Source organism: Mus caroli, chromosome 12, assembly GCF_900094665.2.
Source record: "Mus caroli chromosome 12, CAROLI_EIJ_v1.1, whole genome shotgun sequence".
In the NCBI taxonomy this organism is placed as follows: Eukaryota; Metazoa; Chordata; class Mammalia; order Rodentia; family Muridae; genus Mus; species Mus caroli.
Genome location: NC_034581.1, coordinates 88,032,331 through 88,045,342, shown reverse-complemented (window position 1 = coordinate 88,045,342; position 13,012 = coordinate 88,032,331).

Here is a 13,012-nt window from a genome sequence, read left to right as displayed (position 1 = left end):
CCCCAGGAGCTCATGTCTCTAGCTGCATATGTATCAGAAGATGGCCTAGTTGGCCACCAGTGGAAAGAGAGGCCCATTGGTCTTTGCAAAGTTTATATGTCTCAGTACAGGGGAATCCCAGGGCCAAGAAGTGGGTGGGTGGGTGTTTCGGAGTGGGGGGTGGGTATGGGGGACTTTTGGGATAGCATTAGAAATCTATATGAAGAAAATACCTAATTAAAAAAAATGAGAGGAAAAAAATTTATTGATAACATGAATCTGTTTTGAATATGTGACTCAGTGGTTAAAAAAATAGCCACACAAGTGTGAGGACCTGAGACTAAATCTCTAGACTTAGCATAGTTCCTCTGGAACCTCAGTCGTCTCTGTGAGGAGGCATGAGGTGGAAACAGATATTCTCCTCTAACTTATGCATCAGTGAACAGCAGCCAAATAGTGGTTGGAGCTTGGGGCTCTTATGGAAAAATAGAAGGAAGAATTGTGGATCCCAAAAAGGATAAGAGCTCCACAGGAAGACCAACAGAATTAACTAACCTGGATCATTGGGGCTCTCAGAGACTGACTCACCATCCAAGGAGCATATGCAGGCTGGATCTGGGCCTCCACACTCATATGTAGCAGAAGTGCAGTTTAACCTTCAGTTTGACCTTCATCTGGGCCCTTAACAACTGGAAATCATTCTTAGCTTGTTCCAGTTCACAGATGTAAACCACGAAAGTGATTTCTATGCACCTTTCTGAAGGAGAACATCCAAAGGGATGGTAATTGTGGATACAAAGGCAGATCTGTCAACCAAGGAGAGAGAAAAGGCTGTTTTTCTCTTGTTCCTCTCTGTTGAGTTTTATCTATTGCTATGTATTGTAATGCTAAATTCTATATCTGAAGGTGTAAGCCTGTGAGGGACTTCTTATGTTTACTAGCTTTTATGTGTAAACCTTGTTCCTTGATTTAAAATGATTGGTCAATTAATTGTGGCTACAACCAGTTACTGGAGGTATTAGAGATAGGTGGGTTTGGAGTGTCCTGGTTGGAGGAGGAGACAAGAGGGGCAAGGGAGGAATGTGAGAGAGAAAGAAATTCTGATGGAGGAGGGGGGAGGAACCATGAACACATGGCCAGGAGAAACTTCAAGTACCTGGGGTGCACTGCTAGAGGGGAAGCCAGCGAAGCCTGCAGTTAGAGAAGTATAATGGGAGTAATTCCCAATAATCATCAAAGCCAAATAAAAGAATAAAAAGAGACCCAATCTCAAACATGGCAGTAAAGAGCTCATACTCAATGTTATTCTCAGACCACTGCATGCCTGCTGTTCAACACAGACACTCACATTCACACATGAGCACTCACACACAGGCACAGAGATGGAAAAAATGCAAAAACTATGAATCAACACATTAAATCCTAATTTGGACAATTTTCAATTTAAAGCATATACAAGCTTCAGAATTCCAGCGATACAAGGAACTGTCTTGGAGAACCAATTATTTCACATCTGGAAAGGTCCAGTATTGACCAGAACCCAAAAGAAGCACAAGTCAGGCAGTACTTTTGAGACTCTGCCACCTCAGAGCTTTGGAATAACCATCCATACTGCCTGACAGAAACATGTTGGATCTTGGGGTGTGTTTTTATACTCCCTCAGACAAAACTCAAAATGAGCAGACAATAATAGATGGCTTTGCTTTAGCTGGGTTTCAGATGAAAACAAATGCAACCACCAAGAAAAATACATCTTTGCCCTTCAAGCCTTCTTCCTGCTCCTGCTTGCAAGAAATGTGCCAAGAATATCAGAAAGCAACCCTAATTTAAGAGCATCTGTCTGAAAGGAAGGAACCCTCTGCCCTTGAATTGGTAGTTTGCTGCTGCTCCCTGCAGAGTACCAGTAAACTGGAAACTAAAGACTACTCAGCAAGAAGAAAGTCTGTGTAAAATACTGATCAACAAAGACTTCCTGCCTTCTGAAACAATAATGCTGATGTTGGTGTGTTGTTGGTTGTGCAGAGGCAAAGATTGTGGTATTCTTGAATGTTCTTTACCATGTGTAAGACTTCAACTATTGACCTCAGGAAAGACCAAGCTCCATTTTCTGTCCTACATATGAAAAGGAACAGAATAGCTCTATGGGATTTCTGAATTGGCTTTCCTAGTTGGCAAAATTGTACGCCAAGTTTAGCTAAATTCTTTAGCCACACAAAAAAGAAAATATTCATGAATATTGTACTAGAAGTCACTGCTAAACACAAAACAAAAACTGTAATCTCAATGACCCATTTTAATATTTATTTACTTACATGTATATTCTCTTTTACTTGAAAATATCTTACCAGTCAGCTAATATGGAAGGCTAACAACACTTTATATTTCAGAGTCCTTATTCTGATGTTTACTACATTAGCTATGTAAAACATTTCATTTGCATTGATGCTTGTTCACACAAGTATTATGTCTATATATTTAGATAATAAATTCATAAAAAAAATATCTAACTCAAACTGCTTAAGCAGCAGACAGAATACACTAGGTCTTAGTATTGAAAAGTTTGCAGTAGGCTTCATACAACGTTTTAAATCACAGGGAGAAAACATTATTGTAATTCTCTCTCGTGTCTCTGAAGTGTTACCACCCTTTTCAGCAACATTTGCTCTCATTGTATACTTGTCACAAAAGGAAAAGAATAGAAAGAAATGAAAATAGATGGTAACTCTCATTATTCCTCAAGTAATATACAGTAGGGAAAGTCAGATTGAAACATAAAACAAGTGTAATTTCAAAGCTGTTCCCTTCCTGATAGCTCTTTAATTTCATTCAAAGTGGAAGATTCAGGTAGAAGGAAGATGTTTCCCATGGCTCTCAGCAAATGTCTAAGTTCCTACCAGCCCAGGAGTCAACAGCTGAGGATGTAAGATGGGGCTTTTTTGCTATTCTTTGCATTGGTGATAATTTCTGCTCCTTTCAAACACAGGCAAAAGTAAGGGATAGAAATTCAGTACATAGACTCCTATCTGCAAGCACACCACAAAATCAGTAATACTGTCAGGCCATAGGGCCTCGCTTTGAGCTGGATCCCAATTTGGGCCTGTCACTGGACCTCCTTTCTTTCATGTTCTTCTTCACTTTTGTTCTTGTAGTTCCTTTAGACAGGAACAATTCTGAGTCAGAGCTTTTAACTCTCCACTGGAGGTAGACTCTATATGTTTGCTCTCCCCACTGTAGAGCACTATGTCCATGGTCCCTCCTTTTGAGTCCTGAGAATCTCTCATCTCTCATGTCTTCAGTACATTCTGAAGGGTCCCCCACCCCAGGAAGATCTACCTCCTGAGGTTGCCTGTTTCAATTCTCTGCATGCTCTTGGGGCTTCAGTCCTGTCCCCTGTCCCCAATACCTGATTTCTCAGACAATGCCAAGATTTCTCAGACAATGAACCACCAACCAGACAGCATAGGTCCCTGATATGAGGCCTGACACATACACAGCAGAGGACTGCATGGTCTAGCCTCAGTCAGAGAAGATGGACCTAACCCTCAAGAGACTTGAGGCCCCAAGAAGTGGGAAGGTCTGGTGGGGTGAGTATAGGGTGAGGACATCTTCTTGGATGGGATAGAGATATATGGGATGGAGAGCTGTTAGAGAATGAGCTTGAGGAACATGAAGACTGGACTGTAAAAAAGATTAAAGAATAGAATAAAATAAAATAAAAATTAAGTACATAATTAGGTAACTAGTATGACCAGGGGGTGGGGAGAAGTGGACATGAGTGGCCTGAAGCCCAATGGTAATAAATTTAGCAGATAATGGGCTTGGATATATGACATGAACATAATGCCCAATATATTTTGAAGTAATTTCTTAGGAAATCTAAAACAATACTGAACTCAAAGCAAGAATTTTACCATCTGCAAACTGAGTACTTCCTTATAGTACTCAACTTTCAGGAATTTAAATATGTCACAATGGAGTACAAACCAACAAACACAGAATTTCACTTTATGAATCTTCTAAATCATGTTTCATTCCAAAAAACACTGTTCCTACCACCTCACTTCTCTTTTCCTAATTAATGATTAATATGCATAAATGAAACCAATTTAGAGTAGATTATTATCTTTAATAAACTTCCAAAATGCTTTTCACAGTTACTTAAAAACTACTTTAAAAGTAGTCTGTCTGTTTAAGTCAAGGCTTTCTGGTATTAAGCCTAAATTAAAACTCTTGACTAGAATAAGATATTACTGAGTCTGTGATCAGAAAAAATTCTGTGTGTTCAGAGACTGATTAAATTAATAGAATTTCATACTGTGGAGAGAGGAAACCTGCAAGTTCAAAGGCTAGTCACCTTCTCTTAGGCTAGTTCTAGCTCTCAACAAAGCCATTTCCTTCCCACCCTTCTGTCAGAACTAACATCTTGGGAATAGATTAACCTAGCACATCACTTACTTTTGCCAACCCAAAAGCTCAGAATGTATCCTGAACCTGTGCAAAAGCTTTTCAGGATAGTGGTACCTGCCTCTCTCAGAGGTAAGCTGACTTGATTTACATTTGTAATTGTTGTTGTTCTAGAAAGCTATAAAATCTTCATGAAACTGCTTCCACATTTAGAACATGGAATTGGGGTCATCTTAACCAGAGTTCGTAGAAACTGGTCACTCACAATAAATAGCTTCAGAAATGACTATGAGAACTGTGGTTTGGCCACTGAGGATACTTATTATTGAGGTGTATATTTTCAAAACAGAATTTCATTAGAAAATAAATTAACATAGCATAAAGGACTAAAACAATAAGTATATTTATGAACAACACTATGTTAATTCTGTGAGAATTTTTCAAGACTGTTTATTGTAATTGGAGAAGCATAAGAGAATCTTTTAAGGTATTATTGTTCACTAGTTTTGGTAGCTGAGTTTATGTTATATGGGTGTATTACTTCTATTTCACTGTCTTATAAATTTTCTATAGTAGAAATTGAAGGAAAATTATATGTAGGAAAATTGTATTGTCAGAATATATTTTATGAAAAAAACCTTTCATCTAAAAGATTCTTTAATTTAAAAGAATGTATGAAAATGCCTTTATTCAAGGTTAATATATATTACTACTTTAATAGTCAGTGCTGCTCTATTAAAGAGGCATCCAATGTCCTGTCTAGGGTGTAGTTTGGCAGTGGGGATGAAGTTAGCTCTGTAACATATAAACCAACCTCTTTCTTATGTCCTTATCTTGTTTGAAAATCTGTCTTCACAATTTTTCTATCACAATTCTTATCACAATTTTATAACATATGCTTTGTATATGGTCCTCTCATTCTTTCCCATTTCCTCCCCACTTCTGCCTGTCTTGTCCCTTGTTACAAATGTCTTTCCCTTATTTCTTTGAGTTCTTTTCAGTGTCCTACAGAGTACAACCAAGGCCATCTGTGTGTCCCTGATGATAGAATAAACTACTAGAGGCTTGTAGCTCACCAGTGATTATAAAATGTCATACCATATGTCTCCCTGTCCCAGAATCTGTTAGTATGCATATAGATCAACAGTTAGACTTAGGGTCCAGAATAGAGTGGAGGTGGAAACTCTGGAGAAAAATCCTCCTTTACTGATGCAGTCTTTATGCTCTCACTTAACCAAGTTCAGAGGGCTTAGATGGCATCTTGCCTCAGAATTCTGACACAGCATAATTTCTCAACTCTAAATCTGGTATGCATATTTTTTAGGCTTTGAGATACTTTTATTAGTGTGTACAAAAAAAAGCAAAACAAAACATGAATTATTTAATTATTTACTCTCTACAGTTCATAGTACTTAAGGCAGGCACATGAAATGTATTTTGCTTAATGATAGAAGAAAAGGTTTCCTTGACAGTGCAGTTGTGACACATGCCAAACTGACATAGTTGTGATACATTTGTGTTGGGAATTTGTCTGGTGTTGCTATTTTTTCAAATGGTAAGTGCTGGCCTCCAAGATCTGGTTGTAGTCCCAAGGAGCAGATTCTCATGTACATTAAATGATATTGTACACACTTTGATTGCCAATCTTCCCTTACTGGTTAAATAAGAGCACAACATAGCAATATACAATTACACACACACATACACACACACACATACACACACACACACACATGACAAAGAGAAGAAACAGAAATTTGATATTCATTTGGTGGCCTACTACTACTACTACTACAGATAATTTTTAAGGACCAACCTTGTGCATGTCCTCTGTAGGACCCTGAAAGTGTCACTTCTAAAGTAGTCCTGTGAGGTGGTAGACATGAGTAAGTCTCAAGTTGAAAGAAAGGACTTTCAATATGCATTTATGTGCCTAATTTTTGATTTGCATACCCCAATTAGTAGACATAGGTAAGAACGAAGATTGATATATACAGGAATAAAGTGAAAAGCCATGCTTATACAGATATACTTTCTTCAGTTTTTATGCAAATTTTTTTCAGATATGGACTCACAAATAGTCAGATGCAGATATTTACACCCAACCAATGACCACTGTGGTTGAATTAGGTAAATGCTGGAAGAAGCTGAGGAGGAGGGTGACCCTGTAGGAGGACTAGCAGTCTCAATTAACCTGGACCCCCAAGATCTCTCAGACACTGGACCACCAAACAGACAGCACATAACAGCTGATATGAGACCCCCAACACATATACAGCAGAGGACTGTTGGGTCTTGGTTCAGTCAATATAGATGCATCTAATCCTCAAGAGAATGGAGGCCCCAGGGAGTGGGGAGGTCTGATGGGGTGGGGGATGGGAAGTAGGGGTGGGGACATCCTCATGGAAACTGGGGGAGGAGGTATGGAGTGTGGAACAGTCAGAGGGTAGATTAGGAAGAGGATAAAATATGAAATGTAAAAAAAGAGAGATTAAATAAAATTAAGAGAGAGCGAGAGACAGCGAGAGAGAGAGAGAGATAAATGTCCTCCATAGTTTCATAGTTTTGGGCACTGGAATGTTTGGTCTGATATTGGTATTCTTACTTGATGAGGTTGTGGTGGTACAGCCTAACTGCAAGAGGTATATCACAGGGCAATGGCTTTGAAATAAAAAAAACCATGGGTACTTCCTTCCTTTGCTTCCTTCATGTGGTAAAGATGTGAACGCCCAATTTCTGCTCCACCAGCCAAGCCTGACATTTTGTTCCATGTCTATCCTGATGGCCTCTTCTCCCTCTATCTGTTGCTTTGATCATGGGGTTTAATCACTGCTGTAGAAAGTCACTAATGCAATGATTTACTTTGGCTCCCAGTTTTGCAGATTCTTTTCTTGAGGCCATCAGCCATTTTATTTTGCTTTGTTTTCCAATGCAAGGACATAAATGTTTGATAGGACTGAAAAGGTCAGCTTAGGAAATTTGGGAAGGTTATGAAACACTTCCTCCTCTGGAAGGGAGAGGCTAATTAACATTTCTCAGACAACAGGGCAGGACTGACCTGCAGATGAGGACACATTCCTCAGGAGTGTGACCACCTTCAGACAAGGGAAGTCCTTGTCACCTCATTCCCTAAGACCAACCACTTTAAAGGGTGCACTATTCTGCCAATCTTAATGTACCTAGTAGCTGATGCTCTATTTTGCCCCTGGTAACAAAAGCAAAACAAACAAACAAACAAACAAACAAAAAAACAAAACCTCACTGAAAGAGTGCTGGGGGTTGCCACCTCAGGGATGACCCAAGTGCACTGGAACAATAAATTCCTCTTGCCTTTTGCATAGATCTTGGCTCCAAGTGGTTCACTCAGGGGGGTCCCAGTAAGATAAGGCTCCCTTGAGTCTTACAGAATAATTAGTCTCACCTCCTGGCTTGGAAATAAAGAAAAGTTGGTGAGAACCTATTATCCTTTATTGTGGCATACCACATCCCTTGAAGACTTCCCACTGTGCTCCATCTTTACAAGTGTCTATCACCTTTCAAGCAGGAGACCTGGTCTTTAACATGCTGGCCTCCGTTTTTATCTATCTATCTATCTATTTATTTATTTATTTATTTATTTATTTATTTATTGCTTTTTTTTGTTTTCAATTATTGAAGAGCAGAATTAAAGGCCTTGTGCATGCTAAGTACCCAATGAATCACTAAAATACAAACCCAGTTCTGTACCCAAAATTGAATAATTCAATGAATGGTAAGCAAGGCCTTCAGACCACTTCTTTATGCATTTAGGACAGTGGTTCTGTGAACCTTTAATACGGTTTCTCATATTGTGGTGACCCCAAGCATAAAAACTGTTGGTGCTGCTCAGAACTGTAATTTGCTACCATTAGGAACCATAATGTAGGTATCTGGTATGTAGGCTATGTGTTAGACAACCCCTGTGTATGTGTCAGGCCTCATATGTGGTGAGCTGCTGCTTTAAGGATGCAAAGAAATAGAAGACACTGGCACAGGGAAAAATCCCCCAGTAGATTTAAAATGAGTTTATGTTCTTCATTGTCGAAAACAATGACTAATGATTTCTGCTTTTTTAGTGATTTGCTACAACAATATGAAGAGATTAAGATGGGAGTATTCTGGGAAAATAATTTCTTTAGACATGAATTAATGTAAAAGTGAAATATCTTGCTTTTGTTTTTGAAACAATGGGGTTATTTATGCCTTGTGTGTGAGTGCCTGCAGAGGCAAGAAGGAGATTCAGATACCCAGAAGCTGAAGTCATATGTAGCCATAGGTCACTGAGTTTGGGTGCTGTGAATCAAATTCTTTCCCTTTTCTATAGCCACAAGTGTTCTTAACAATGGAGTGGTGTCTTGAGTTTGATATGCCAGATTTAAAATCAGAAAAGAAAAAACAAACAAACAAAACAACTAAGAAACTTGGCAGAATCTAGGTCAAGTAAATGGCTGAAAGTCCCTCAGTTAACATTTTAGAGCTTCTACAAAATTAAGCATGTTTTTCATTACTAGCCAGAGCAAGATATTGATAGCAGCACATAGTGGGCATAGAGAAATCAAGCTGGAACTGATCTAGAGGCTTTCTTTCAGCAGGTTGGCCTCTAACCAAGTGGAAGGTGAATTCGGCCCACTGGGGAAGAAGACTACCAATGGTCTTACTCAGTGGCATATCATGAAGTACAAGGTTGACATTCCAGGAAATGCTAAAACAGTGTCATGCTTTTCTTTTCGAAGCAACTTATTCCTGCCATACGTATGGGTGGATGATAATCATGTACCCAGTGGTTGAATAGTGGCATAACTATGAAATAACCAATTACTTTCTGATTAGATTTGAGATCTGCTCACAAAAGGACTTTATGCTTGGTACTGTCAACAGCCAATGGCAGTGAAGTCATAAATCCACATAGAGAACTTATGACTGTTATGACTGTTGATTGGTAAGTGGAGATAACATGAAACTAATTCACACACACACACACACACACACACACATATATATGTGTGTATATATATATATATATATATATATATATATATATATATATACCCAAGTGTTAGTAATGTTTTTTTACTTGATTGGAGAAGTTTCTATTTTAAATGGGCAGCAGCTAAGGCAGAGATTAATATATTGTCAAAGTGCTAATTATATATGACTCTTAAGTGCTCAATACTAAATAGGACATCTGTGTTCCATTCTCCAAGATATTGGGAACATTGCAGAACACTGAAAGAATGTATGAAACAGTATATAGAGAAGTGTTATTAAATGCTGTATTTTGAAAATGACATGGATATTACAGAAATAAATTCATACTAGTATGGTTACCTATACAATAATTGTGCAAGATGGAACCCATCAACATTCTTTGGTCAATGTGAGAGGGGCTTATGGGATATCACCCCTATATAAAGATCTATTAGAAGATAATGATTGTTCTGAGAGAGGTAGCCATTATTCTTCAGTAGTATAGCAATTAGTAAGTTTTTTAAATGCTATGTAAATAAATGCTTACCAATACTCATGGAATTGATACTAATTAAACTAGGTGTGTCATAAAAATAATAAAAGAAGTGATAGTAAGAGAACTTGTTGAGAATAATAAGGGGTTTAGACAGAGGAATAAAGATAATAGGAAGAGATGGATATGAGAGAAATAAATTGAAAATTGTAAAAGAATACATAATAAATGATTTTTAAAATATTTAATGTGTCTTCCTGTTAAGTCAACTGGTACTGTTAAAAGTCTAAAGTCATGGAGATCTTGGGTCTTCTTGTAGAACTTAATAGTATTGTTTTCCAAATGGGCATGGTGTCCAAATGCCTTCTAAATATTTATTCCTTCACTAGTATTGTCCTTGAACCTACTTAAGATTTTACTTGGAAAGCATACTGATGCTCACACATTCATAATAGAAGATCACATCCTGAATAGAAACCTGGCTTTGTTTTTAAAAATCCAACAGTAATTACAACTCTGTAGTGGCTTGTGGTTTCCCTGCTTCCTTATTTATTGGCTCCATCCTTTTATCATTCTCAAATATGTCATTATTTTGTGCATAAAAATCAATGAAGCTTAAAAGGGTGACTGGTAGAGGTTTCTCATAATGGACTCTGTTTTTTTATTTTTTCCAATCATGGCAGCTCAGAGATGTGGAATGTACCCACAGGACATTTTATTTGCAAATGCTGTCACTCTATTTTCTGTTTACTTCCCCCGAAGTGCTCAGAATTTGAGCTTTTGCTGTATGCACAGCTGTCACCCCTAGTGCCCCTGTCATGTTGTTCCCAGATGTTCCATTCAGGTTTGCAGCATTTGTCATAACAGCCACTTTATGGTCTGCCAGAACATTCAATATCTGCCCTGATGTAGTAAGATTTAACATCACAATGTGTCAAGGGGCACATTGTAAGAGGATTATTGAGATGGATACAAAGATAAATAATGAATGTCCGATGTCCCCAAAGGGGACTAATCATGCTTTAGGAAAGATAGACGTAAGCATAAGTAATATCAGAAAATTAATAACAGAATGTCAAACACTAGCACAGATAGATGAATTCAATCAACTGTAATATTCTAAATGTTCTTATTGACTCTATATACAGCAGAATCTACAATAAAAAATCAACTTCTTGGGGTTTAGGTTCCTCATCTATAAAGAGTTTGGCTCCAATACTGCAATATTTTGTATCACACATCAACTCTAAAGTCCCCAGAAACTAACACACTTTCCAGATTCTGTCTCATTCTCCAAATGAGACCTTGCTGACAAATTAGCCCGTAGATAGTTAGAAAGTGGTGTAAATCTTTATAATTTTATTATTATTTGAGTCAACACTCTGAATTTGAGTTTACTACTCCAGTTGGAAAAATTGAAGGATCTAAATGTCAGGGGTTTTGACACCAATATATTCAGTAGTACATTTCATATTATATTTTTTAACTCCATGAGATTGTTATATATACATATATATATATATATATATATATATATATATATATATATATTCCTGTATGTATGACTATGCATCACATGCATGATTGCTGTCCATAGATCAGAAGAGGACATATGGTCTCTGAAATTTACGTCACAGATAGGTATGAACACCATGTAAGTGTCCAGAATGGAAACTAACATTTAATCACTAGGCCATCTCTTCAGATCTGAGACTTGATGTTTTAAGAAACAATCAGTAAAATTCTAGTGGAATGAATGGTGTATTATAAGTTGACTTGGATGGGGGATACGTGTGATAATAACTTTCTTATTGGTTAATTGGTAAAATAAATTCCTAATAGGGCTATTAAAGGAAGGAGATGTGTATGAGAAATAATGCAACCTAATCATAAGATGTAGAGAAGAAAGGCAACACAATTCTTTGCTTGTAAGTAAGGGATATACCAAAAAATACTATGGGTTACTACTGTTAATACCTTAAGGGGGTAGGAATGGTCACTGAAAGGTGAAAACCAATATGTAAAAGTATAAGGTAGACAAAGGGGGGGATCACCAATGGAGGAACAACCCTTGTCCCTGACTAATCTTTGCTATGTGTAAATTATACTCTGGTGTTGACAGATAGGCTTCTTTTAATTGTTTAAGTTTGTTCTTTGACAATTTCATACATGCACATAATGTAATATATCTACTTCCACCCTCTCCCTCCTTTGTAACTCCATCCCACTCTGGGCATCTCTCCTACATACTAGTTTTCATCTCATATTCATATCTTATCGATTAGATTTTAACCAGAGCCATTAGCTTGACCATGTGTTTGGAACTGTCCACTGAAACCTGGTTGACACACAGCTTGGTATGTTTCCGAAGATAATGGCTGTCCTTTTTCATGAATATATAAGTAGCTAAATATCTGACAAATATAAATCTGATATGTGTATGTGTTTGTGTAAAACTCAAAAAGCTATGTATAAAGAAAAGACATAAGCAAATCCCCCACAAAATTAGATTTATAATTGAATAAAGAGTTCTCAAAACATGAAATATCAATTGCATGTGTTCAATATAATTATTGATCTGAAAAATACAAATTAAAACTAATTGGAGATTCATCACAGGCAGAATGGCTATTATCAATAATAAAATCAAATGACAGCAGATGCTGGGGAGGCTGTAGGAAAAGTGAAAGCTTTATACACCTCTGGTGAGAATATAAAATGGTGCAGGTATGATGGAGATCACTCACTGTAGCAGTTCTTAAGAAAGCTAGAAACAACATATGACCTAACTCAACCACTATTGGGCCTACAGGCAAACTCTATCCTACTTCAGACCTGTTCACCCATGCTCATTGATAAGTTATTCACATTAGCTAGAAAAATTAAATCTGCCTAGGTGTTTGTCAACAATAATATTTGCTAAATATGCATCATGTAAACTACAGTTAAACAGATGGAACTGTGAAAAAAAAATCATGCTGAATGTGTATCTCAAATGTACTACATGTTTTACTTTAAATCTAGATTTTGACTTTAACTATTTAGATTTGAGTACCTGGATTAGTTAGTTAGTTAGAGAGAGAGAGAGAGAGAGAGAGAGAGAGAGAGAGAGAGAGAAAGGGGTTATAGTGGATTACCACAAGTGGGGAG